General features: G+C 38.0%; 1 long non-coding RNA gene across 4 annotated transcripts; it reads left to right on the forward strand.

The window, feature by feature from the left end:
* The first annotated feature begins 8,118 nt into the window (after positions 1–8,118).
* LOC123466142 lies at positions 8,119–23,966 on the forward strand. Of its 4 annotated transcripts, none has more exons than XR_006641380.1 (5): positions 8,119–8,267; positions 16,934–17,002; positions 17,342–17,519; positions 21,279–21,480; positions 23,313–23,966. It is a non-coding gene; the product is annotated as an uncharacterized LOC123466142 (long non-coding RNA). The 4 variants fall into 4 exon arrangements; XR_006641381.1 differs by lacking the exon at positions 23,313–23,966 and adding an exon at positions 22,625–23,306; XR_006641378.1 differs by lacking the exon at positions 23,313–23,966 and having other exon boundaries at positions 21,279–21,771.
* The last annotated feature ends 3,253 nt before the right edge of the window (positions 23,967–27,219 follow it).

Raw genomic sequence — 27,219 nt, forward strand, 5'->3', positions numbered from 1 at the left:
CTCAGTGGTAAAGAATCTGCCTGACAAACAGGAGACACAGGTTTGATCCCTGGGTGGTGAAGATCCCCTGGAGAAGGAAATGGCAACTCATTCCAGTATTCTTGCCTGGGAAATCTCAGGGACAGAGGAGCCTGGCAGGCTAGAACCCAAGGAGTTGCAAAAAGAGTTGGACTTAGCAGCCAAACAACAAAATTAATATACACGTGAACTTTAAAAAACTTTTAAAATATTGTAATATAGTTGACAATGTTATATAAGTTTCTGGTGTACAGCAAAATAATTCAGTTATTCATACACACGTATCTATTTTTCAAATTCTTTTCCCATTTAGTTTATTTCAGAATATTGAGCAGAATTCCCTGTGCTATACAGTAGGTCCTTGTTGGCTAACTGTTTTACATATAGCAGTGTATATATGTCTAGCCCAAACTCCCAATCTATCCCTCACTCTACCCTTACTCTTGGTAAGCATAAATGCATTCTGTAAGTCTGTGAGTCTGTTTCTGTTTTAGAAATAAATTCATTTATGTCATTTTTTTTTAGATTTTGCATATAAGTAATATCATATGATCGGATAAGGCAATGGCACCCCACTCCAGTACTCTTGCCTGGAAAATCCCATGGACGGAGGAGCCTGGTAGGCTGCAGTCCATGGGGTCACTAAGAATCAGACACGACTGAGCGACTTCACTTTCACTTTTCACTTTCATACATTGGAGAAGGAAATGGCAACCCACTCCACTGTTCTTGCCTGGAGAATCCCAGGGACAGCGGAGCCTGACAGAGTCAGACGCGACTGAAGCGACTTAGCAGCAGCAGCAGCAGCAGCAATATCATATGATACTTGTCTTTTTCTGCCTGACTTACTTCACTTAGTATGATGATCTCCAGGTTCATTCATGTTGCTGCAAATGGCATTATTTCATTTTTTTGTGGCTAACATCCCACTGTATGTATGTACCACAACCTCTTTACCCAGTTCTTCTGTTAGTGGATATTTAGACTGCTTCCATGCTTTGGCTATTGTAAATAGTACTGCAGTGATCATTGTAGTGCATGTATTTTTTTTTTGACATATGGTTTTCTCTGGATATATGCGTGTCAGCAGAATTGCTGGATCATATGGCAGCTCTATTTTTAGATTTTGGAGAAAAAGGAACCCTCCTACCCTGTTCATGGGCATGAAAATTGTTATAGCCATTATGAAGAACAATGGCTATAACAATTTTCATGCCCATGAACAGGGTAGGAGGGTTCCTTTTTCTCCAAACCCTCTCTAGCATTTACCATTTGTAGACTTTTTGATGATGGTCATTCTGACTGGTGTGAGGTGATTGATACCTCATTGTAGTTTTGATTTGCATTTCTCTAGGAAGTAGTGATGTTGAGTAACTTTCCATGTGCCTTTTGTCCATCTGAATACATATCGATGTCCATTCCTCCAGCTCTGTGTTTTCTTTCTCAAGATTCCTTTGACTTCTTAGTGTCTTTTGTGTCTCCACCCAAATTTTAAGAATTTTGTTCTAGCTTTGTGAAAAAATGCCATCAGTAATTTAATAGGGATTACATTAATCTATAGATTACCTTGGTACGATAGTCATTTTGAAAATAATGATTCTTCTAATCCAATAACATGATATATCTTTCCATGTGTTTGCATAATCTTTGATTTCTTTAATCAGCATCTTACAGTTTTTGGAATACAGGTCTTTTGCCTCCTAGTTAGGTTTATTCCTAGGTATTTTATTCTCTTTGGTGTGATGATAAATGGTATGTTTTGTTCCCTTTTCTGATTTTTTAGTGTTATTGTCTCAGAGAAGACAACGGCACCCCACTCCAGTACTCTTGCCTGGAAAATCCCATGGACAGAGGAGCCTGGTGGGCTGCGGTCCATGGGGTTGCTAAGAGTCCGACATGACTGAGCAACTTCACTTTCACTTTTCACTTTCATGCATTGGAGAAGGAAATGGCAACCCACTCCAGTGTTCTTGCCTGGAGAATCCCAGGGACAGGGGAGCCTGGTGGGCTGCAGTCTATGGGGTCGCACAGAGTCAGACACAACTGAAGCAACTTAGAAGCAGCAGCCGTGTTATTGTCTAGACATTGAAGTGACTTCTTGTTTCTGCTCTCTGCCCTCTGGTGGATGAGGCTGGTCTAAGAAGCTGTGCAGGCTTCCCTGTGGGAGGGACTGCTTCCAGCCCACTGGTAGGTCGAGCTGGGTCTTGTCCCTCTGGTGGCAGGGATGTGTCAAGGGTGTGTTTAGCAGGCACCTGTGTGATAAGGATGCAGTCTCAAAAACGACAGAATCATCTCTGTTCGTTTCCAAGGCAAACCATTCAATATCACAGTAATCCAAGTCTAAGTCCCAACCAGTAATGCTTAAGAAGTTGACGTTGAACAGTTCTATGAAGACCTACAAGACCATTTAGAAATAACACCCAAAAAAGATGTCCTTTTCATTGTAGGGGATTGGAATGCAAAAGTAGGAAGTCAAGAGATACCTGGAGTAACAGGCAAATTTGGCCTTGGACTACAAAATGAAGCAGGGCAAAGGCTAACAGAGCTTTGCCAAGAAAATGCACTGGTCATAGCAAACACCTTCGTCCAACAACACAAGACTCTACACATGCACATCACCAGATGGTAAATACAGAAATCACATTGATTATATTCTTTGCAGCCAAAGAAGGAGAAGCTCTATACAGTCAACAAAAACAAGACCAGGAGCTGACTGTGGCTCAGATCATGAACTCCTTATTGCCAAATTCAGACTTAAATTGAAGAAAGTAGGGAAAACCACTAGACCATTCAGGTATGACCTAAATCAAATCCCTTACGATTATACAGTGGAAGTAACAAATAGATTCAAGGGATTAGATCTGATAGACAAAGTGCCTGAAGAACTATGGACAGAGGTTCGTGACTTGGTATATAAGTCAGTGATCAAGACCATCCCCAAGAAAAATGAATGCAACAAGGCAAAATGGTTGTCTGAGGAGACCTTACAAATAGCTGAGAAAAGAAAAGATGAGGAAGACAAAGAAGAAAAGGAAAGATACACCCATTTGAATGCAGAGTTCCAAAGAATAGCAAGGAGGAATAAGAAAGCATTCCTCAGTGATCAATGCAAAGAAATAGAGGAAAATAATAGAATGGGAAAGACTAGAGATCTCGTCAAGAAAATTAGAGATACCAAGGGAACATTTCATGCAAAAATGGGCTCGATAAAGGACAGAAATGGTATGGACCTAACAGAAGCAGATGATATTAGAAGAGGTAGCAAGAATACACAGAAGAGCTGTACAAAAAAGATCTTCACAACCAAGTGACAGACTTCATATTTTTGGGCTCCAAAATCACTGCAGATGGTGACTGCAGCCATGAAATTAAAAGATGCTTGCTCATTGGAAGAAAAGTTATGAGAAACCTAGACAGCATATTAAAAAGCAGAGACATTACTTTACCAACCAAGGTGCATCTAGTCAAAGCTATGGTTTTTCCAGTAGTCATGTATGGATGTGAGAGTTAGACTATAAAGAAAGCTAAGTGCTGAAGAATTGATGCTTTTGAACTGTGGTGTTAGAGAAGACTCTTGAGAGTCCCTTGGACTGCAAGATCAAACCAGTCAATCCTCAAGAAATCAGTCCTGAATATTCATTGGAAGGACTGATGCTGAAGCTGAAGCTCCAATACTTTGGCCATGTGATGCGAAGAACTGACTGATTGGAAAAGACCCTGATGCTGGGAGGGATTAGGGGCAGGAGGAGAAGGGGACAACAGAGGATGAGATGGCTGGATGGCATCACCAACTCGATGGACGTGAGTTTGAGTGAACTCCAGGAGTTGGTGATGGACAGGGAGGCCTGGTGTGCTGCGATTCATGGGGTTGCAAAGAGTCGGACACAACTGAACTGAACTGAATTGAAGTTTCCACAATCCAAATTTTAGAGATGAATGAGCAGTGAGATTATTTTGACTTATCTCTTTCTTCTCTTTTTTTACGGGCATGGTCTTCCTTCCCACATATATACATACATAAAAATACACATTTAAACTATTTTATTGTCCTCTATCGGTCATGGTGGCTCAGACAGTGAAGAATCAGCATACAATGTGGGTTTGATCTCTCTCTGGGTTGGGAAGATCCCCTGGAGGAGGGCATGGCAACCCACTCCAGTATTCTTGCCTGGAGAATCCCATGGACAGACATACCTGGCAGGCTATAGTCCATGGAGTCGCAGAGAGTCAGACATGACTGAGCAACAAACACACACTGGTCATCAATGTTAGCAATTGCCTTGTGTTAGCAATCTCTTGTGATAAAGAGATCAAAAGTTCTATTTTTACATGTTCTAAATAGTTTAATTTTAAATGATATCTGATACCTTTTACCTCAGTGCCTAATTTTTATATGTAAAAATAACTAAGAAAGTGTTTGTTACCTGTGAATTCTATACCAGGTAAATGATGCAAAACCCATAATCACTAAATATCTTTAGAATCTCTGAATATTTTCATTTCATTTTTGCTGACTGTGGCAAACTAAGTACGCTATTTCATTTCTTTCATAAGTTGTAGCAAGCTGGAAAAGGCTGTAATGAAGGCAGGGGATCTTTGATGGTGCTGGTGGACCTTTTTAAAGAAACCCCCCGCCCTTTTTTTTTAACAGTGTTTATGATGATTGGGAGCAGAGCACATAAATTCCTGGTAAATAGCTATAGTTTCCAAAGATGAAGAAATGATCTCACAAAAGAAATCAGGCAAAATGTCCACATCTCCTGTTCATTACTTCCCCATTCCCAACTATCTCTTAATCTAAGCCTGCAGAGTAACCCCTGACTGAGTCAGCTCACTCAGATGTCCTGAAACCATGCTGACTCCCTTTTTAGCCTCTTTCCCTTCAGCAGATGTAGTAATGCCACTGGTAGGTCTTTGGGGAATTTTCCTTTCTGCTCTCCACCCTCATTACTTCTGCCATCTGGTCTGTTTCTGTTTTACTTCCATTCAGCAGATGGGTCCTCCCCACCCCTCCTACACTGACCTGAATGAATCTCTTGTGGTTTAGCACACCCCTGAGTCTGGACAGGTACAATGACAGACGATGCGGCAGTACCAGGTTCCCAAACCTAGATAGATATGAAAGAGAAGACCTGTGACCGTTCCAAGCAAGGAGAATTAGGTCAAGCTATTTCTTTTCTTTTGGCTCTATAAAGGCAATGTGAAAAAAAATCCTCATTTGTTGCCAAATGAAGGTCATGTTCTATAGAAGTCAAACTTATGCTGTTGTTTTGGTTAAAACATTGCGGCTCATATCGCTGAAATTTGTCCAGCATTTGATATTCACGGAGTACAAGTGGATACTTGGTTATAATTTATTGCGTTACCTGTTTCTGTTGAATATATTACATTGTTTAAATACATACATTATGTGAGCTCAATAATGTACTCATTTTTATAGGGACATCAATGTATAAGGTAAATTCCATCCTCAAGTAGATAGTAGGTCTATTGAAAAACATTACTCAGCTGTGAAATAACTATCTTCAGTGTAAAGCCACATTTTTTAGTCCTGAATGATGAAGTACATATTATGAAATACAATAGAATTCAAAGAATGAAGACTCAGTACTTGGAAGAAGAGGAAAGTGATGAAAGTGAATAATGAGAACAGTTTGCCCCTTGAGAGGAAGACACTATATGTCTGTTTGAATAATAAATTCCTTTTAAGTGTTATTCTAGTTAAAATATTCTGAGATAAAGTTTTAAAAAGTATTCCACAATAAAATCAGCTAAGATGACAAGCATTAGATTAAGCAGTAATTGATAAAAGTTAAGATTACACTTCAGTGCCTAACTTTTTTACAGAAAGATTCTTCTATAAAAAATAAAATTCTGCATGTATATTAGCATAAATTATTTATGAATTTTGTGGTATATAGCAGTGAAGAAATGAATACTTTATAAAAATATATGTGAACTTATGTGAAACATATTTTGAAGTTTCTGCTAACCTTTTGGGGCCTTTGCCAACAGGGTAGGTGCAAAGATTTGGGGTGGACAAAGAATAGCAGTAGGACTCTATTCCCTGCATGATGAAGATTTTCTTGTCCATGAGATGGTGTTCCATTGATTCTGGGGTCAAGTATACTCTCTTTGAAAATATTTAAAATAAATTATGCATGAGAAGAATCTGAGGGAGTCCCTCAGTGTAAAGAAATACTGAAAGGCAAATGAACTTTGGGGTCAAAATAGGATTCCCGTATCATCTTGCTGAAAGGATGTAGTTTGTAATAAATAAATGTATATAATGAAGTTATACAAAAATAGTTAATAATTATAAACATATTAGAAATCAGTTTTATTTCATAAAATAAGTTTTGTACCTAACCTTTATCCTCAAATTATATATTTTTCAAATTAATATTTCTCAAAAAATGGTATATAACATGCCAAAAAGCATCTCCTACATTTTAAAATATTTTATGAAAAATATTACATATAACTCTGAGTTAAGAGTTTTGGACTAACCTGCCCTTTAATTTTTTGTAACATGAACTAACCATTATATAAATTCATACTTAAGGACAGAGTACTGAGAAACATTGTATTGAGTTATAGGGGTAAGAGGCGTCTGAATCCTCGTCATGTCCACCAAAATTTTATTGCTTTTAGAGTCAGTTTAACAGTATCAAATAGAAAATTCTGTCATCTTTTAACGGTAATTATATGCACACAAAATCTAGAAGTTCAGAAATCTGGAAGAAACCAAGGCTTACCTGTCTGTAGCATCTTAAAATCAGAGTTAAAACCAGATACAGTAGTGAGTTGGCAATTTAATATCTTTAATTACTAAACCAGATGTTTTGCATGATAGAACCATCCTGTGTATGTTGACTCAGAAAGTATGGAAAACTGAAATGTCTGAGGCATAGTGGGAATATTAACTTGAGTGAAGTGACTAGAGCTTAGATTTTAGACTTGAGTGAGGTTAACTTGGGAATCAGAAAATAACTTGGACTTATATGTAGTTCTTAATAGAATTTTGGGCAAGCAAGAAAGTCATCATTAATACAGGAGGGAGTCGTTGTCAATTAGTTTCACAGGAAATATGTTCTAAGAGTGTTCACATGCCACAAAGATAGGAGAATGAGTGTAAGAACAGCAGGGAAAGTGGAAGTGTGTCTGAAGCCAATAGCTTTTGCTCCAGTTAAGGGAGAACTTGAGCTCAAAACCAGAAGGGTTAGAATGGTAGCAGAGTGCCTCTGGAGTTGGGCCATGATGGAATCTGAGGTCAGAAAGGAAGGTTTGACTCTTGACATAAAGAGAGATGAAGAATTTTCTGAGACCTGAGAGGAAGATGAAAGGGTAGGTGCAAACAGTATGTTGAGTTGGGACAAAGATGCAAACTGAAACTCATGAACTCAGCCTCCACAAGCACATGGGAGAAGGACCACAAGCTCAGAAGAACAAGATCTTAGATCCTAGGGGAGAGAAAAGGGATGAAACATCTTAGGGTGGACACGCACTGAGGAGCCAGCAGGAGATAAAAGGATTGCTTAGCAGAAATAAATACCTTGTCCCTCCTGGATTATTATCCTTTATAAGACAGAGTAAAAACACTTTGTTTTACATGTAAAGACTTTGTCTTGTATTCAGGTATCATAATAGGGTTTCCCAGGTGACCCTAGTGGTAAAGAATCCACCTGCCAATGCAGGAGACATAAGAGACACAGGTTCAACCCCTGGGTCAGGAAGATCCCTTGCAGGAGGAAATGGCAACCCATTCCAATATTCTTGCCTTGGGAAATCCCATGGATAGAGGAGCTGGGCAGGCTACAGTCCGTAGGGTCACAAAAAGTCAGACACCACTAAAGAGACTTAGCACACACACACTGGTATCATCATAATTTGGCCAAACCGTTTAGTGGTGGTATTGAGATTCAATGCATTCCTGAGTGTGTACAATGAATAGGTGATGTCCTCATCAGAAGAAAAATGTGCTCATCACTAACATTTACTAGCCGCCCCCCCCCCAATTCCTTACACTACCTTGATTAACTTTATTTTTATAAACAGCATCACTATTCAGGTGTGTTTGACTCATTTTTATCACAGATCCGAGAAAAAAGAAAATCTTGGAAAAGCAGTGTTTTCCCCAGCTGAGTTCAAAATGAAGCAAAAAAGCATCTGCAAAACCTGGGCAACTGAAAAGTAAGGAAATCCAGACTGCTTCCATATAAGAAACAATGACAGTGCTGAATCTGAAGGTAACAATAGAAATGAGGTTTCCCTGCTATTATCTCAAAAAGACATTTTCTGTTCAATGGGATTTTTAAAATTTGTTTATGTACTGGGCATCGGAAATGAAGAGGAAAAAAAAGATTATGCAACTGAACATGCTTTTATGTTTTAAAGTCATACAACATTGCTAAACCCCAACATACTATTCATTTTCTATGTCCTGGTATACAGACACAAATATGTAAGTGGCAGGGAGATGTAAATAGGATGAAGCCCTTATAAATGTGTGACTTACAGAATGATAAAATGAACATTCAGTAAGTAAACAGAGACCAGGTTTCTGAAAATTTTTCTAAGATATTATATAATTAAAGTCATATGAATTTCTGATAAGAAAATGTCTTTTTCTACAAAATGAACTCTACAATATGATCTGGCATACTGGCTGCTAAACTGAAGCAAAAGAGAAAAGGTAATTAAGTGATGTTTACCATGAACATTGAACTAGAGTTCAAGATAGGTTGAAAGGTTCAAGTCAAACATGGCTGGCCAGGGGATTACCATTATTGCTATGCTAAGCAGACAGATACACATGGGCTGCAGGGCTTACTGATTTTCAACTTACAAGCATCAACAACCAAACTTCTCCAAATTCCATATGCAAAACCTTAAATCACCATCAATGTGAGAGCCATTAGATAACATTATATTCAGATTCTACTTTTTTCTCCCTCAGGTTTAAAGCCAATGCTGTTTTAGATCACTGTATAAAATCAATTTACTTTCTATAACACTGTTCTGTTATATCTTCTTTTTTCATTTGTATTATTAAAATTAAACATAAATGATATAGAACACGAACACACTGCAAAGAAAACTCAACTACATGCTAGTTTAAATGTAGAAGTAAACAGGTCGATAATCATAAATAACTTATGTCTTAATTATGTCTTGGCTCTATTATTTTAATGATTATGGTTTAAGAGATGTCCAATAGAATTGGACTGTGATGCTTTTGCATACATACAAAGATTTTTTTAAAGCATTGGAAAAAATATATTTACTCTGTTTAATTGCAAAGCTATTCCCCTTAATTTCCTACGCTGGGGGTGGGGAGAGGGATAAAGAGGAAGGAAGGGAGGGAGAGGGAGGGAAAGAAATTAGCCCCAGTCAACTGAATGATGAATTAATTTCCAATATCATACAAGAAGCTGACTGAGGACAGACTGAAAACTTAGTAACTGGCTTCATAATCTTCCAATTTATCCCCTACCACCTAGTGTGTCTTTTCCACGTTTCACTTAACATGCACACACCCACACAGATTTTTGGACACATTTTTATAAAATGACATATTTTGTAGAACACTTGTGGAAAATATTGAGATGTTATATGAGAAAAATATCCTGCAATCAAATAGTTTTGGGAAACACTGGATCACAAAAATTGAATATGGTTATCTACTGCCAGACTTCTAAGTGCATTTATGTATGCAAGCTATGTATTCCTCCAAATCATTTGACAATGAAGCTCTTAAAGGGGAAATTAGTGTATTGCTGTTCTGAGGGACAGACTTTGGAAACACTTGACCAAACTTGCCATGAATTTCATTTACTCTTTAACTGTAAATTCAGCTTTCATCCATTTGGATAGCAGGTATATTCTAACTCAAGGGGCCAAGAAGCCACATATTAATATTAACTCTACTGTAGCTTCTTATTTTGCATACAGAGCCTGGGTTCTTATCCTCTTGCCTTATAACCAAGCCTTCTGTCTAAAACCTAAGAATCAGAAACCAGGCATCTATCTTAGTTTCCTGTCCTAGTCTTTGACATGAATTGTCCTCCTAAGACCTGGAAGTACTGACCTGAAACCCAAGTGGTTTACATACAGTTCAGTTCAGTTTAGTCATTCAGTCATATCTGACTCTTTGTGACCCCGTGGACCGCAGCACACCAGGCCTCCCTGTCCATTACCAACTCTCAGAGTTTACCCAAACTCATATCCATTGAGTTGGTGATGTCATACAACCATCTCATCCTTTATTGTCCCTTTCTCCTCCTGCCCCCAGTCTTTACCAAAATCAGGTCTTATTCAAATGAGTCAGCTCTTTGTATCAGGTGGCCAAAGTACTGGATTTTCAGCTTCAGCATCAGTCCTTCCAATGAATATTCAGGACTGATTTCTTTTGGATGGACTGGTTGGATCTCCTTGCAGTCCAAGGGACTGTCAAGAGTCTTCTCCAACACCACAGTTCAAAAGCATCAATTCTTCAGCGCTCAGCCTTCTTCACAGTCCAACTCTCACATCCATATGTGACTACTGGAAAAACCATAGCCTTGACCAGACAGACCTTTATTGGCAAAGTAATGTCTCTGCTTTTTAATATGCTGTCTAGATTGGTCATAACTTTCTTTCCAAGGAAAAGCTTTTCTTAATCTGCAGTGATTTTGGAGCCCCCCAAAATAAAGTCTGCCACTGTTTCCACTGTTTGCCCATCTATTTCCCAGGAAGTGATGGGACCGGATGCCATGATCTTCGTTTTCTGAATGTTGAGCTTTAAGCCAACTTTTTCACTCTCCTCTTTCACTTTCATCAAGAGGCTCTTTACTTCTTCACTTTCTGCCATAAGGGTGGTGCCATCTGCCTATCTGAGGTTATTGATATTTCTCCTGGCAATCTTGATTCCAACTTGTGCTTCATCAAGTCCAGCATTTTTCCTGATGTACTCGGTATATAAGTTAAACTAGCAGGGTGACAATATACGGCCTTGACATACTCCTTTCTCGATTTGGAACCAGTCTGTTGTTCCATGTCCAGTTCTAACTGTTGCTTCCTGACCTGCATGCAGATTTCTCAAGAGACAGGTCAGGTGGTCTGGTATTCTCATCTCTTTCAGAATTTTCCAGTTTATTGTGATCCACACAGTCAAAGGCTTTGGCATAGTCAATAAAGCAGAAATAGATGTTTTGCTGGAACTCTCTTGCTTTTCCCATGATCCATCGGATGTTGGCAATTTGATCTCTGGTTCCTCTGCCTTTTTAAAAACCAGCTTGAACATCAGGAGGTTCACGGTTCACATATTGCTGAAGCCTGGCTTGGAGAATTTTGAGCATTACTTTACTAGCATGTGAGATGAGTGCAATTGTGCGGTAGTTTGAGCATTCCTTGGCATTGCCTTTCTTTGGGATTGGAATGAAAACTGACCTTTTCCAGACCTGTGGCCACTGCTGAGTTTTCCAAATTTGCTGACAAATTGAGTGCAGCACTTTCACAGCATCATCTTTCAGGATTTGGAATAGTTCAACTGGAATTCCATCACCTCCACTAACTTTGTTCGTAGTGATGCTTCCTAAGGCCCACTTGACTTTGCATTCCAGGATGTCTGGCTCTAGGTGAGTGATCACACCATTGTGATGATCTGGGTCATGAAGATTTTTTTTGTAAAGTTCTTATGTGTATGCTTGCCACCTTGTCTTAATATCATCTGCTTCTGTTAGGTCCATACCAATTCTGTCCTTTATTGTGCCCATTTTTGCATGAAATGTTTTCTTGGTATCTCTAGTTTTCCTGAAGAGATCTCTAGTCTTTCCCATTCAATTATTTTCCTCAATTTCTTTGCACTGATCACTGAGGAAGGCTTTCTTATCTCTCCTTGCCATTCTTTGAACTTTGGATTCAAATGGGTATATCTTTCCCTTCTCCTTTGCTTTTCACAGCTATTTGTAAGGCCTCCTCAGAAAACCATTTTGCTTTTTTGCATTTCTTTTTCTTGGAGATGGTCTTGATCACTGTCTCCTGTACAATGTCATGAACTGCCATCCATAGTTCATCAGGCACTCTGTCAATCAGATCTAATCCCTTCAATCTACTTCTCACTTCCACTGTATAATCGTAAGGGATTTGATTTAGGTCATACCTGAATGGTCTAGTGGTTTTCCCTACTTTCTTCAGTTTAAGTCTGAATTTAGCCTTAATTTCATAATTTACATAATTTCAGAAGAGAGTATAAAATTGATTAAAGAGGAAAAATATAGGGTCATAGAGGAAGTACATTTTGCCTTGGGTATTTATTGAAATAGGGAAATATCCTGAGTTAAAAGGTTTTTCCTTTTTAGCTATCTTTAGTCTTTCTTATATTTGATTTCCAGATTAAATGAATTAAAATATAAGGGCATGCTGGTACAGTATAGGCAACAAATCTTAGCTCACATTTCAATCTTTAAACAAACTTAAATAGCCAGTATTTATTTATAATATTGAGCCTGGCAACATGGTGGGACCACATAAAAACCTGTGATACTTTTACAGATCAATTCACATCTCTTAAAGTATAATTATGTTTAGCAGTAACCTAATATACCTCCAAGTAGCATGCAAACTTGAACAGTGAAGTGTTCCAAATCTTATGGATCGTATATTAGATGCCAACCACTGCCCTAGGTATCTTACATACTTAGGCTATGTAATAATCACAAAAATCCTATGAAGTTGCCTAGGGTCACATACCTAGTATATGAAAGTGATGGTATTCAAATCCTGAAAGCTGATAAAGAGCCCTTATTCTACTCCCTAAGCTATACTTCTTCCATATCAACTCTCACTTAATAGGAGATATGCATGTAATATAAGGGGTTTGTTATAATTAAGAGAAGCCATATCACATTCTAAGCAGGTAGACACTACCTGTCTTCTCGTGCTGTCTCCAGTCTCTACAAGAGTGACTGCATCAAACATGTCATTACTTTTTCAAGAAAATATTCTGATCATATTTTAAGTTTGGTATTTTTGTATGGTCAACAATATTTAGAGAATATTCTCTTCAAGCAAAGGAGAAATGGAGGTGCTAGATAATGATCTGGGTAGCAGGCAAATACTCAAAATTTCTTGCAGAAACTGAGGTCAATCAGTTCAGTTCAATCACTCAGTCATGTCCAACTCTTTGAGACTCCATGGACTGCAGCATGCCAGGCTTCCCTGTCCATCACCAACTCCCGGAGTTTGCTCAAACTCGTCCATCAAGTTGGTGATGCCATCTAAACATCTCTCCTGTCGTCCGCTTCTCCTCCTGGCCTCAATCTTTCCCAGCTTCAGGGTATTTTCCAATGAGTCAGTTCTTCGCATCATGTGGCCAAAGTATTGGAGCTTCAGCTTCAGCATCAAATCTTCCAATGAATATCCAGGACTGATTTCCTTTAGGATTGACTGGTTTGATCTTCTTGAAGTCCAAGGGAATCTCAAGATTCTTCTCCAACGTCACAGTTCAAAAATATCAATTCTCCAGTGCTCAGCTTTCTTCACAGTCCAACTCTCACATCCATACATGACTACTGGAAAAACCATAGCTTTACTAGATGGATCTTTGTTGGCAAAGTAAGGTCTAATTTTTAATATGCTGTCTAGGTTGCTCATAGCTTTTCTTCCAAGAACCAAGCATTTTTTTACTTCATGGCTGTAGTCACCATCTGCAGTGATTTTGGAGCCCAAGAAAATAAAGTCTGTCACTGTTTCCATTGTTTCTCCATCTATTTGCCATAGAGTGATGGGACTGGATGCCCTGATCTTGGTTTTCTGAATGTTGAGCTTTAAGCCAGCTTTCTCACTCCTCTTTCACTTTCATCAAGAGGCTCTTTAGTGCTTCTTCACTTTCTGCCATAAGCGTGGTGTCATCTGAGTATCTGAGGTTATTGATATTTCTCCTAGCAATCTTGATTTCAGCTTCTACTTCATCCAGCCCAACATTTCGCCTGATGTACTCTGCATAGAAGTTAAATAAGCAGGGTGACAATATACAGCCTTGACATACTCCTTTCCCGATTTGGAACCAGTCTGTTGTTCCATGTCCAGTTCTAATTGTTGCTTCTTGACCTGAATACAGATTTCTCAGGAGCCAGTCTGGTGGTCTCGTATTCCTATCTTCTGAAGAATTTTCCATAGTTCGTTGTGACTGACACAGTCAAAGTCTTTGGTGTAGTCATTGAAGCAGAGATAGATGTTTTTTCTGGAACTCTCTTGCTTTTTTGATGATCCAATGTATGTTGGCAATTTGATCTCTGGTTCGTCTGTCTTTTCTAAATCCTGCTTGAACATCTGGCAGTTCATGGTTCACATACTGTTGAAACCTGGCTTGGAGAATTTTGAACATTACTTTGTTGGCATGTGAGATGAGTGTAATCGTGCAGTAGTTTGAACATTTTTGGTATTGCCTTTCTTTGGGATTGGAATGAAAACTGACATTTTCCAGTCCTGTGGCCACTGCTGAGTTTTCCAGATTTGCTGTCACATTGACTATAGCACTTGAACAGCATCATCTTTTAGGATCTGAAATAGCTCAACTATTTATAAGCGCAGTAAATTCCAAGAAATATAGACTGGTCAATTACAAAATGTGTTCCTCTGTCAAGTGTACATTTCTCACCTTTGAACGTGAGACTTTGGACTACAGGGAAGCAAGGATGCTTAAAAAATAATTAACTAGCAGTGCAAATAAGTAGTATCTCAACAATAGACAATTTAGACACAAAACTCAGTACAAGTTTTGCCATAGATGGGGGGATAACAAACTACTGGTACAATTAAGAATGCAGCATTAAGTTTTGTTATTGTTTAAAAGATGAAGCAGGAAGGTAAATCGGAACAAAGCTTTGCATACTGCATAGTGATAGAAAGTCATATATTCCTCAGGATTGTTACTCCCACATGATTACATCCACATATAAGCCTAATTGAGCTGTCTTCAAAATGATCAATAAATCTGAAAGAGATGCATTTGCCAATTATTCCCAATCAATGCAAGACAATGTGTTAGAATAGAACAAGCAAACTATCAAACTTCCCTTCTCTCCTCAACACTACAGTTCTAATTTTTCAAAACAATTCTCAATCCTTTCTCAACAGGGTCTTTCACTTTGTCATTAAAATCTAATATATGTTAAAATCACAGAACTTTAACAATTCCCTAAGAAATCACGTGGAGTCTAGACAGACAACCCAATCAAAAAATGGGCAGAAGATCTAAATAGACACTTCTCAAAAGAAGACATACAGATGGCCAAGAAGCACATGAAAAGATGCTCAGCATAACTATCAGATAAATGCATATCAAAGCTTTAATATCACTTCACACCAGTCAGAACCTAAATGTCCATCAACAGAGAAATGGGTTAAAAAACTATGTGGTAAGTATACACAATGGAATATTTGTGGTTGTTTAGTCACTAAGTCTTGTCTGACTCTGTGATCCTAGAGTCACAGAGTGACTACAGTGAACTAGTCCACTGGATTCCTTGTCCGTGGGATTTCCCAGCCAAGAATACTGGAGTGGGTTTCCATTTCCTTCTCCAGGGGATCTTCACCACCCAGGGATCGAACCTGAGCCTCCTGCATTTCCGGCAGATGCTTTACCACTGAGCCACCTGGAAAGCTCAATGGAATATTACTCAGCCATAAAAAGAATTTAATAATGCTATTTGTAGCAACATGGATAGACATAGAGATTGTCATACTAAGTGAAGTAATATAGAGAAGACAAATATAATATGATATTGCTTATATCCAGAATCTTTAAAAAATGATACAAATGAACTTACTTACAAAACAGAAACAGATGCACAGACTTAGAGAACAAATTTATGATTACCAGGGTAGACAGGAGGAACAGATGGGGAGTTTAGGATTGATATTACACACTGCTATATTTAAAACAAAAAACCAACAGGGACCTACTGTATAGCACAGGGAATGCTGCTCAATATTCTGTAATAAGCTAAATGGGAAAATAACTTGAGATACATGCATCAGTTTGCTGTACACCTGAAACTAACAACACTGTTAATCAACTATACTCCAATATAAAATAAAATTTTTTAAATGAATAAAAAAAGTCAACCAAAAAGTATGGCCAAGAAAAATATTAATAAAAATTTATTCCAGCCAGATGAAATAAATTTCATAGAGCTTCTGAAAAAGTCTATAAAACAGTAAACTAAGGGGTAATATCCCTTTAAAAGGACAAGAATTTGTGACACTAACAGAGGCAGAAGTAAAAGTAGTAGGATGTGGAAAAAACAATTAGAAAAAACAATTCCTTATTGGCAAAGGAAAAAATACTGAAGTTATAAAGTTACACTAGTTATGATAAACTCTAGTTTGCAGCCAAAGAAAGATTAATGAATTGAGACATATTATTGAGAAATTTATACTATTCTTTTCTAAATGTTTCATAAATGATTCTTCTAACTACCCTATGAGGTAGGCACTGTATAGAGGTTAATTAACTTGCTCAAAATTGTACAGGTAGTAAGTGAAGAATTCACCCAGAGCACTGCTCACAGAGACAAAGAAATAAAAAGCAAGAGAGAGCAATTGAAAGATTTAAGGTACAGATTGACAGGAACTTGGGGACTGAAACCTCTAATTTCCAAAAATGGTTAATTCTAAAAAGCAGGGTATAGTTAGTTATTAAGAATGGTGTTTAATGGTATCTGTAGCTACAGGTAGGAAGGCGGCAACAATGTTAAATTTGAGTGATAGGTATTTGAGTCTCCTGATGTTCAGAAAAAAATCATGAAAATTAAAGTTTAAAAAAACCTCAAAGTGAAATGCAGAACATAATGTATATATTTTTTTGGTCAAAACATATTACATGTACACAAGAACTACAGAAACATCTTTTTTTTTTTTCATTTGGTAGATGCTTTTTTATAAGATGCTTCTGTAAAGAACATTTGGTATGGCTTTAGTATTCCATCCATAACTCAAGGTATGTTTTTTGATTCAGACATATTATATTTCTGAGCATCAATTCCAGTTTGGCTAGATTGTAGAAAACTTTATGTATCACTTTGGGGAAGTATTAAGAGATCCTTTGAGCCAATTTACAATTCACTCATGGAATATGGTATATCTTCCTTGTAACTTCCACTTTCATGATTTTTACCACTACATATCCTAAACTTCTCGTTTCAAAAACTAGAAACTGAGTTTATCTATCTTTGGAACATTAGTTTAAAAGAAGCAAATATTTTCATTAAAATCTCCTTGATAAGATTTTACTTATTTACACTTAAAATAGTATCTGATAATGTTTTTCTTTTTACAGATTTCACTGTTTTAAGTATGTCTATCACCAAATATTAATACAACCAGTTTCCAAATGGCCACCCTTTAAGAGAACTGTGTGCAATTGCTGAAAAGATCACTTTGGATAAACTTAGGTTCTTCTCATGAAATGTTCTCCACGGGCTACAGAAAATAGATATGGAAATGGGTAAACACAGGTAAAGTGTTCTTACCTGTTTGAAAAAAAAATTTTATTTTAATTCCATAGACAGGTGGTAGAAGAAGGGGAGCAGATAAAAACAGTCTCTGGCTCTTAATGTTTATTTTATACTATACCTTTTACAACAGAATTTCACATTATTGATCCTTATTGCCCGATTCCATTTCACTGAGTCCCATGAGAGTTGAAATTGCAGACTGAGATAAACTAAAAGTACCAAGTTCATCATGTTTAAAACTGCTTTTTCAGGGTATTGCTTTCTCTCTGCTACTTCAGTGCTGTTCCTCTACCACTGAGAGGTTGTAATTGCAAAATGGATGGGGGGAAAAGAAAAAAAGGCAGTTATGATCTGATGTACTATAGTCTGTGATGTGTGTCTGAAAGATTTATGTTCTGATTAAAGAATCCTTGATTGAATTTTTTGATAGAAAATTGTTTTGTTCATTGGCACATGTGCCGCATATTCTTTGATCCAAAGTCTGTTTCATTTATTGCTTGAGAAAGTAAAGAAGGCCTAGGAAAGAAAACTACTATAAACAGAAAGAAGATTAAATGTAGTCCACATTATAAGGCATGCATTGGAATTTAGTGACCAGTAAATCGTCAAGAGGAGAAGGCAATGGCACCCCACTCCAGTACTTTTGCCTGGAAAATCCCATGGACGGAGGAGCCTGGTAGGCTGCAGTCCATGGGGTAGCTGGGAGTCAGACACGACTGAGCAACTTCACTTTCACTTTTCACTTACATGCACTGGAGAAGGAAATGGCAACCCACTCCACTGTTCTTGCCTGGAGAATCCCAGGGACGGGGAAGCCTGGTGGGCTGCCGTTTATGAGATCGCACAGAGTCGGACACGACTGAAGTGACTTAGCAGCAGCAGCAAATCATCAAGAAAGACTTTCCAATGCATTGTCTTTTTCAGTTGATCTTTCAGTCACTCACTCATTCATCCATTGATTTATTCATTCATCATGTATTTGTTGATTTAACACATAGGAGTGAACACTCCTATGTGCTAGGCATGGTTTTAGGTACAAAGGATATATCGGTGAAGAATATGACAGGGACAGTATTCTCTAGTTTGTAGTGATGACTGTCCACCTCAAGCAAAGGACTGACTGAATGAGGATTTCCAATAGCAACAGATACCATAAAGCAAATAATACAGGGCTTGAAGTGATACAATGTAATGTGGAGGGGTAATGTTCTTAGATTATACATAGGCAACAAATAGCCTCTCAGGAGGTGACATTAAAGAGACAACCATGTAACTGTCCACTAGGGGTAAGAGGGGTGAAAGGAAAGAGTAATCAGTGTCCAAACATTCCAAGCAAAAAGTCCTAAGGTAGAAGTGAGCTTGGCTTGGTCTAACATTAAATGAACTAGTGAAAGATGGAATATTGTGGGCGTGGTGATTATGAGATTAGAGAGAATCAAGACTTCTATTATGGCAGGCAGTACTGCTCAGTCCTTTCCGCACGTTTGAACCATCGGGGGGACTTTTAAAACTAGCAACACCTAGTTACACTGCATTTGAATCACTACTGTGGGGCTTTGCAGGTCATGGAATGGACTCTGCATTTCATCCCAGATGTAATGGCAACACCTCTCCCCTTCAATGTCTTCTGGCTTATAGCCAACAGTAAATGATAACCCGCTTGCTGAACACATTGACAAACACTGTCTCATCAGATCAACAGCTTGTATAACAAAACTTAAGAAATTACATTCCCCATAACCAAAATTTAACAAATTACATTATCCATAACCCATTACCAAATATTTAAACAATGCATTTTGCCTTTCGTAATTCACTTTCACATTTCCCTACTTGCTATCAAACTACTACTACCCCTTCAACCTCTGAAGAAGGTCCTTTCCTCTATTATCTCACCTTTGCCTAATCACAGTACCCCCAGTGATTTCAGTTACAAGCAGCTCATTCCTTAAAGCATCTAGACTCAGATGACATGTAACAGGGTGAGTTGACTCCTTGAGCAGAAGCTATTTTTTCCCAACATTGAATGGAAGAATTTTAAATATGCCATTAATTATTTTGACTTCAGTGATGCAAACTTGTTTCCAGCTGAACCCATCATCAATCTTAACTTTCAATTCAGAATGCTTGTCCTGAAAGTCCTGAGTGCTCCTTAGTCCAAACATGTACTCAGGGCTTTTGTAAGAGTTGCATTAGAATTGCTAAAAGTATGGCATCCTTTAAAAATCAAGTTCAAAATGTTATATGTGATCATACTTCTCAGCCTTCTCTCAACTGGCCTTCTGTTTGCTGCCAAAACTTTCCTTTTCCGGAATGGGCTGTTATTCAGGGAGCTATTGATGATAATGCATTGGGGGCTGAGAACTGTTAGAAAGGACAGATATGGGGTGGTCTCATCACCTTTTGTCTGAAATTAATAAAGGTCTAAGGAAATGGAAGAGAAGAGATGTGTTAGTTCAATTTGGGGCTGAGAAGAAGAGATTTGAAAAATTAGAAAAATTTTGATGACATTGATAACCTTTGAAAATAATGTGCTATCAACTCTGTCTCCTGTTCTTTTGATTAAGGGCACTAGGTAGTGTTTTCTGGGCCAGAAGTGAATAATGCAGATTTTATGTATTTGATTACCTTGGTGTTGAATGAAATGTATGGCAGAAAGGACAATGAAGCCAAATAAGATTCAACTACACTGCGTCCATTTATCAGATCCTGTGAGATTAACACCACTGAAATATAATTTTCATTAGAAGGTTTTGTTTCCCTCAAGGACATTGACTCCCTGGTGCCCTGATCCTAAATAGAAGTTTTATGAATCTTGATTACCTTGTGGAAAATGAAATGTATCAGAGAATTCAGATTTGCATTTATTTGTGTGGGGGAGTTAAATTTATTTCCTGCCAACATCAGCAAGTCTGATTTTAGAGAATGCAGCTCATTAGAATAAGCTAACCGCATTAGAATATATGCTGCTCCATTCCTCTCTGCCAGCTGCTCTGGATAGTACATCCTGAGAAGCCATAGAGAAAACAGACCCCAACCCCAGCCCTCATTGAACCTAATTCACTGATTTTGTCCAGATTAGGTAATGGATCAAACAATCCTTTCTAATAGCTAGACTGTAGACAAGTCCTATATCAGGTCCTAGGCAAGAGAAATTCCTATTAAAAAAAAAAAAAAAAAAAAAAAAAAAAACTGGAGGACTGTCATGCAATCTGTGTAGTTCCTAAAGGAAAGCACCCAAATTGAAGCCATAAGAAGCATATGGTGAGTTGGTATGTAGAAAGACACCATGGTACTGCAGCCAGTTTCCAACAGATATATTTGAACTCTCTTTTCTTTCCCCAACATGAAACTACAGAAAGATTTTGCTTATGGGCTCAAGATCTATTCCATTTTTAGTTTTTTTTCTAATCCTTCCCTCCACATATATACCATCTATCCCACTTCCATTCCCAGTGTTATCAGTGTTTTTCAGGCCAATGGCATACTTATTGCTTTAGTCTCCAAATTCATCTCTTCCCTCAAATCCACAGAGAGCAGTTCTCATTTTCCCAACACAGACACAGATGCACACTTATTCTCACGTATGAAAAAAATCAATTATTCCCAACCATATTAGTCTTAACAAAAGTATTTTAAAAATTTCACTAATAGTCACTAAAACATATGTCTACAGAATGAAATATTGGCATCAAACTACTGGTAAGTTTTATTGTATCATTCCACTACTTGACAGTCTTAACTATCTCTTCATTTCAGATGACTGTGAAGTACCTTAATCTGGCTGTGAGGGTCCCCCAGCTACCTGCTGTAAGGGTAATTCAGAGCTCTGCACAATGCGGATCACAAAGGTGACGTGAGGCGTCAATGAGACTTTACACATGAAGCATTCACCACAGTGCCAAACACACTGAAAGAATTCGAGCAAAGACTGTGGTCATCATCATCATGTCAATACAAGGTAGCCTTAGGCTCATCAGGCTGTTCACACTTGGCTTTCCAAATATTTAAAATTGTGAATTTTCATGTCCACACTAGGAATTCTGTTGCCTCTCTCCTTTCACCTACATGCTGCCTTTTCTTTAAGACTCAAGAAGGACACACAGGTAGTAGGTAGTAACAAAGGGCTTTGTCATCTGAATACCTGATTTTGAATCCTGTATCTCCTATTTCTGTGGAAGTTGTTAACCTTTGTAAACCTCAGTCGTCCCATCAGTCAAATAGGATAATCCCAATACTCACCTCCTAGACATATGAGAATTAAAATAAATAATGCATATCAACTATGTTACATGGTACACTGTAGACATTCAACTGATATTTTTTGAACCATTAAGTCCAAGTTCCATACTCTCCAAAAATCTTTTCTCAAACAGCCCCACCCCTGGTGGCTCAAGTCTTTATTTAAAAATGGTCTGTGCCACTCAGCACAGAATCTTTGCCTTGTTACAGCATTGCCATTGTCTTGAATTATTTGTTATTATGCACTTTTGTCCCCCAAAGGGCTTTGACTTTTAGAAAAGACAAAGAATTACACTCTGCCTCCCCTACTCAAAGTGTGTACCACGTGATTTGCCTTCATTTGCACTCACTTATTCACTCACACATTCCTTCAATAAACATGCTCTGTCATGTTGATGTGCTTACTAAAACTACGTCTATTACTGAGTCCTTGATCTCATGGGATTAAGAGTTTTATAGGAAAAAAAAACAAACAATGTTAGAAAGAGTAAAAGTCATTAATAAAGCAAACCAATATTGTCGATTTTAGATAATTAGTAAAGTATGTATTATACATGTATATATTGTATGCACATGTGCAGAGGCTAACACTAGGAAAAGAAGTGAGCTTATATCATACTATAGTTAAGAATCAATGAGTCAGTGCTTTTGAAATTTTAGAATGTTAACTTCTTACCTTCTCATCTTTAGGTGATATGAAGTATTAGGGGCAATGCTCATTGCTCAGTTTCTCTGGCTTTGGAAATTATTCCCATTAAGAATTAGTGTTTTATTCAAAGTGTGAGCATGATTCAGACAGACTAATATCATCTGGTGGCTAATGTTATCTATTAATTCCTATCAAAATAATTTTATGTTTTCAGCACACGGTTGGGTACTAAGACTGTTGCTGAGCTGCTGAACAGGAAACAGGACATTTAGGATGGAAGAGTGTGTCAGCAACAGCTGCTCAAACCTAATATGTAGAATCTGTTTGTTAGGAAAGCGGCAAGAAGTAGCATTTACCAAGAGCATTTACCCAGCGTGGGGTGGTGGGGGGACGAGCACATGAGAGAGTAGTGTTTCATTGATCTGTGAGAAGTTTATTTTTCCATTCTACACTGCTAAAGTAATCAATTTCTTAAATAAAGCAAAAGTACCGGTATTGATAATCCCAATGATGGTTTAAGTTTTCTAGGACCACAGAGGTATCATATTGATGTTATAATAACACAAATGCCAGGCTTGATTGTGTTTGTCACATTCACTGGTGGGATTTGATTGCTAGAATTAATTCCTCACTGTGAAAAAGATGTTTTCAAAATGTTTGGTTTAGGGCTGTTGAATTAGAAGGATATAAAGAACTTTTTATTTCATCCTCTCTTGGCTGTAATAGACATTTTGTGATCACAGAAAGTGGGACCATAAAAGTAACAGAGCATTAAAAGAAAAAAAAAAAAAAACAGAAAACAGAAAACTGACCATTTTTAGTCTGTTATTTAACAATATATTCATGAATGGTTTATTTTATCATTAGTATTTATGATAATACGTATTTAAAATATTGTACAGGGCAGTTCAACATGGTTGTATAGGAAGATCCTGAACTCACCTCCTACCATATAAACAACAAATTTACAACTACATACGAAACAGTTCTCTCTGAAAAAGACCTGAAGACTGAACAGCTCCTGTACAACAAAGGATGAGAGCCACATGAAAAGATGAAAGGGTAGATGAATTTGAGATACAGTATCAGCAAAATTCTCACTTCTAGTGTGGTCATCCAAAATCAAGGGATAACTCTCAAATACAAGGCATCTCTGAGGAGCAAAGAGTTTGTCCCCATATCAGGTACCCCACTCTGACAGCTGCACCAGAGAAGTGAGCCCCCAAAATATCTGACTTTGAAACCAAATGGGCTTAGATCCAGGAGAACCAGAGATGTGTAGGGAATGAAGATTTCTCTATTAAAAGGCTTGCATACAAACACACTTACCTTGGACACCAGTGCAGAGTAGCATTTTGAAACGTGCCTAAACTGTATGTGAAGGAGATTCATTTGTTAATCTTAAAAAAATAAAACATCTTCCACATGAGAAGAAGTATGTTGGACTTCTCTCAGGATATAAGGTGCAGGAGGCATTGTATTTTTGTCATTCTCCCTCTACCTTGGTAGCACCTGCCTAGAAAAGCACCACGTTTGTACTCTCACTCAAACTTCCAGCACCAATGGGGACACAGACCTCCTGTGATCTCACTGAAGCTGGCAGGCATGTGCGCCTACCCAGGAGTCACCCCTTGAGTGGCCAGGGATAATCACATGTCTGGACCCCATGGGTATGAAAGAATCAGAAAGAGAGTTCTTGGTGGGCCACCATCCCCAGGGCACAGCACCAACACCAGACTGAAACACACCCTCAGTCTTCTGTGAACAGGCCTATTTCCTGGTCCTGAAGCTTCCATCTGAGGGGCAGGCTTCAGGCTGACAACATAGCTAGAGGCTACAGAAGTCCTCCAAGGGAACAGAGGCCAGGGAATACATCTTTGCATTTTTACTTGACCTCACTACAGATTGACAGTATCTCTCAGAAGGGAGTTTATACATTTATCTAGAGCCCAGATATTTTCAACTGTTGCTAAGCAGACACCTCCAGATTGCCTGGTCTGGCTACCAGCAGGGTCAAAGATTGTGGAACCACAGGACTGTACACACTTGTAAACCTTAAGCTCCTGCCTGTGGGTCTGGCCTCCAATCAGCATGAACTAATAGCTAACTGAGGTCTTTCCCTCTGGAACACTCAAAGAAAGTATTGGTACATGCTCAACAACTGAGACCTATCAAAAATAAGTCAAGCTGTGAATACTATCACAAAGGTTTAAGAGGCAACCATGAGCTAAGGCAAGGTTATACAATACGGTTCATCTCATACAAAATACTCCTTTAAGAATGAGGAGCATCAGTAACACACAAAATAAACACAGACTCAAACAAAAGAGAAGACAAAAGAATATGTTTCAACCCCAGGGAAAAAATGTAATTAGTCAGAGATAAGTAATTTACATGATAAAGAGTTCAAAATAATGCTTACCAAACTGTGAAGAAGAATGGGTGAACACAGAACTTCAACGAAGATAGAAAATATAAGAAAGTATAAAAAAAGAATTCACAGAGCTAAAGAATGCAATAAGTGAACTGAAAATTAAAAAAAAAAAAAAATACACTAGAGCAGTTCAACAGCCCACTAGATGAAGCAGAAGAACCTATCAATGATTTGGAAGATAGGACAGTGGATGTCACCTAAACAGAGCAGTATAAAGAAACAGGAATTTTAAAAGCGAAGACATATTAAGGACCTGTGGGACAACATCAATCAGAGTAACATTCACATTACAGAGGGAAAGGAGCAGAATTACTTGAAAAAAAAAAAAAAAAAAAAGGCCGAAAACTTCTCTGGGCTTCCTGAATCTGGATGTCTGTTTTCTTCCCCTGTACACAATTTAAAACTTACAATTATTTATTGCTGGAATTTTCCAAATACTTGTGTACTTTTAGCCAGTATTTTTCCAAATAATTCTGCTCCTTTCTCTCTTCTCCCTCTGGCAGGATGTTCCATGTGTACTTGAGGAGAATGTGTATTCTGCTGCTTTTGTATGGAATGTTCTATACAGAGATCTTTTTCAATTTACAAGGAAGTTATGTCCCATAAGTTGAAAACTTAAGTCAAAGATGCATTTAATACGTTCAACCTACTGAACAATCCAATAAAAAAAAATTTAGAGGATCTGAATAGACATTTTTTCTACAGGAGATCTAAACATGTCCATCAAGAACATGAAATATGTTTAACATCACTAATCATTAGGGAAATACAAATCAAAGCCACAATGAGTTATCTCCTCATAAAGGAGACAGCACTTTAATAAAATAGACAAAGGTTGAATCACTGTTTTGTACATCTGATATATAATGTTTTATGTCAGTTATTCATCAATAAAAAATCATGTAGGTATGTATTTTTGAAAGCCTTTCATTAAGTCAGATTTTCATACCAGAGATCACTATGTGGTTAACTACCTACTACCAATTCTCATTGCATTCTTGCTTCTCAAGTTAACCAGACTCACCCTTACTATCTCTTCTTTTGCCAAATTAAGAATAACTGTCAGAATGGTTTTTATACAAAAAGACAAACATTAGGAAGTCTTGGTGAGGATGTGGAGAAAATGGAAAGCTTGAACACTTGTTTGTAGGACTGTAAATTGAAACGCAGTTTGGAGGTTTCTACAAAAAATAAAACTGTCATGTAATTCAGCAATTCCTATTTATGTATTTATCCAAGGAAACAAAACACCAATTAAAAAAATATATACACACCCCCCATGTTCATTGCAACATTTATTTACAACTGCCAAGATATGGAAAGAATCTGTGTTCATCAATATATGAATAGATAAAGAAGATGTGGTAAACATTTGCAATGGAATACTACTTATGACCAACCTAGATAGCAATATTCAAAAGCAGAGACATTACTTTGCCAACAAAGGTTCGTCTAGTCAAGGCTATGGTTTTTCCTGTGGTCATGTATGGATGTGAGAGTTGGACTGTGAAGAAGGCTGAGCACCGAAGAATTGATGCTTTTGAACTGTGGTGTTGGAGAAGATTCTTGAGAGTCCCTTGGACTGCAAGGAGATCCAACCAGTCCATTCTGAAGGAAATCAGCCCTGGGATTTCTTTGGAAGGAATGATGCTAAAGCTGAAACTCCAGTACTCTGGCCACCTCATGAAAAGAGTTGACTCATTGGAAAAGACTCTGATGCTGGGAGGGATCGGGGGCAAGAGGAAAAGGGGACGACAGAGGGTGAGATGGCTGGATGGCATCACTGACTCGATGAACGTGAGTCTGGGTGAACTCCGGGAGTTGGTGATGGACAGGGAGGCCTGGCGTGCTGCGATTCATGGGGTCGCAAAGAGTCGGACATGACTGAGCGACTGATCTGATCTGATCTGATCTGATAACAAAAAATGAAATCTTGCCATTTTGAGACAACATGGATGGACCTTGAGGGTCTTAATCTATAGTGAAATAAGTTAGGCAAAATATAACTACTTTATTATTTCACTTATAATTTGAAACTGCTCAGTCGTGTCCAACTCTTTGCAACTCAATGGCCTATAGCTTGCTAGGCTCCACTGTCCATGGGATTTTCCAGGCAAGAATACTGGAGTAGGTTGCCATTTCCTTCTCCAGAGGATCTTCCTGACCCAGGGATTGAACTCGGGTCTCCTGCACTGTAGGCAGACTCTTTAACATCTGAGCCACCAGGGAAACCTGCTTTCACTTATATGTGAAATCTAAAAAAGAAACAACAAATTAAAACTCAATAGACACACAGAACACAGATTAGTGGTTCCCTGAGGAGAGGGAATTTGGGGGGTTGGGCAAAGTGTTTAAGGGGATCAAAAGGTACAAAC

This window comes from Bubalus bubalis, chromosome 9 (genome assembly GCF_019923935.1).
Source record: "Bubalus bubalis isolate 160015118507 breed Murrah chromosome 9, NDDB_SH_1, whole genome shotgun sequence".
NCBI classification, from domain to species: Eukaryota; Metazoa; Chordata; class Mammalia; order Artiodactyla; family Bovidae; genus Bubalus; species Bubalus bubalis.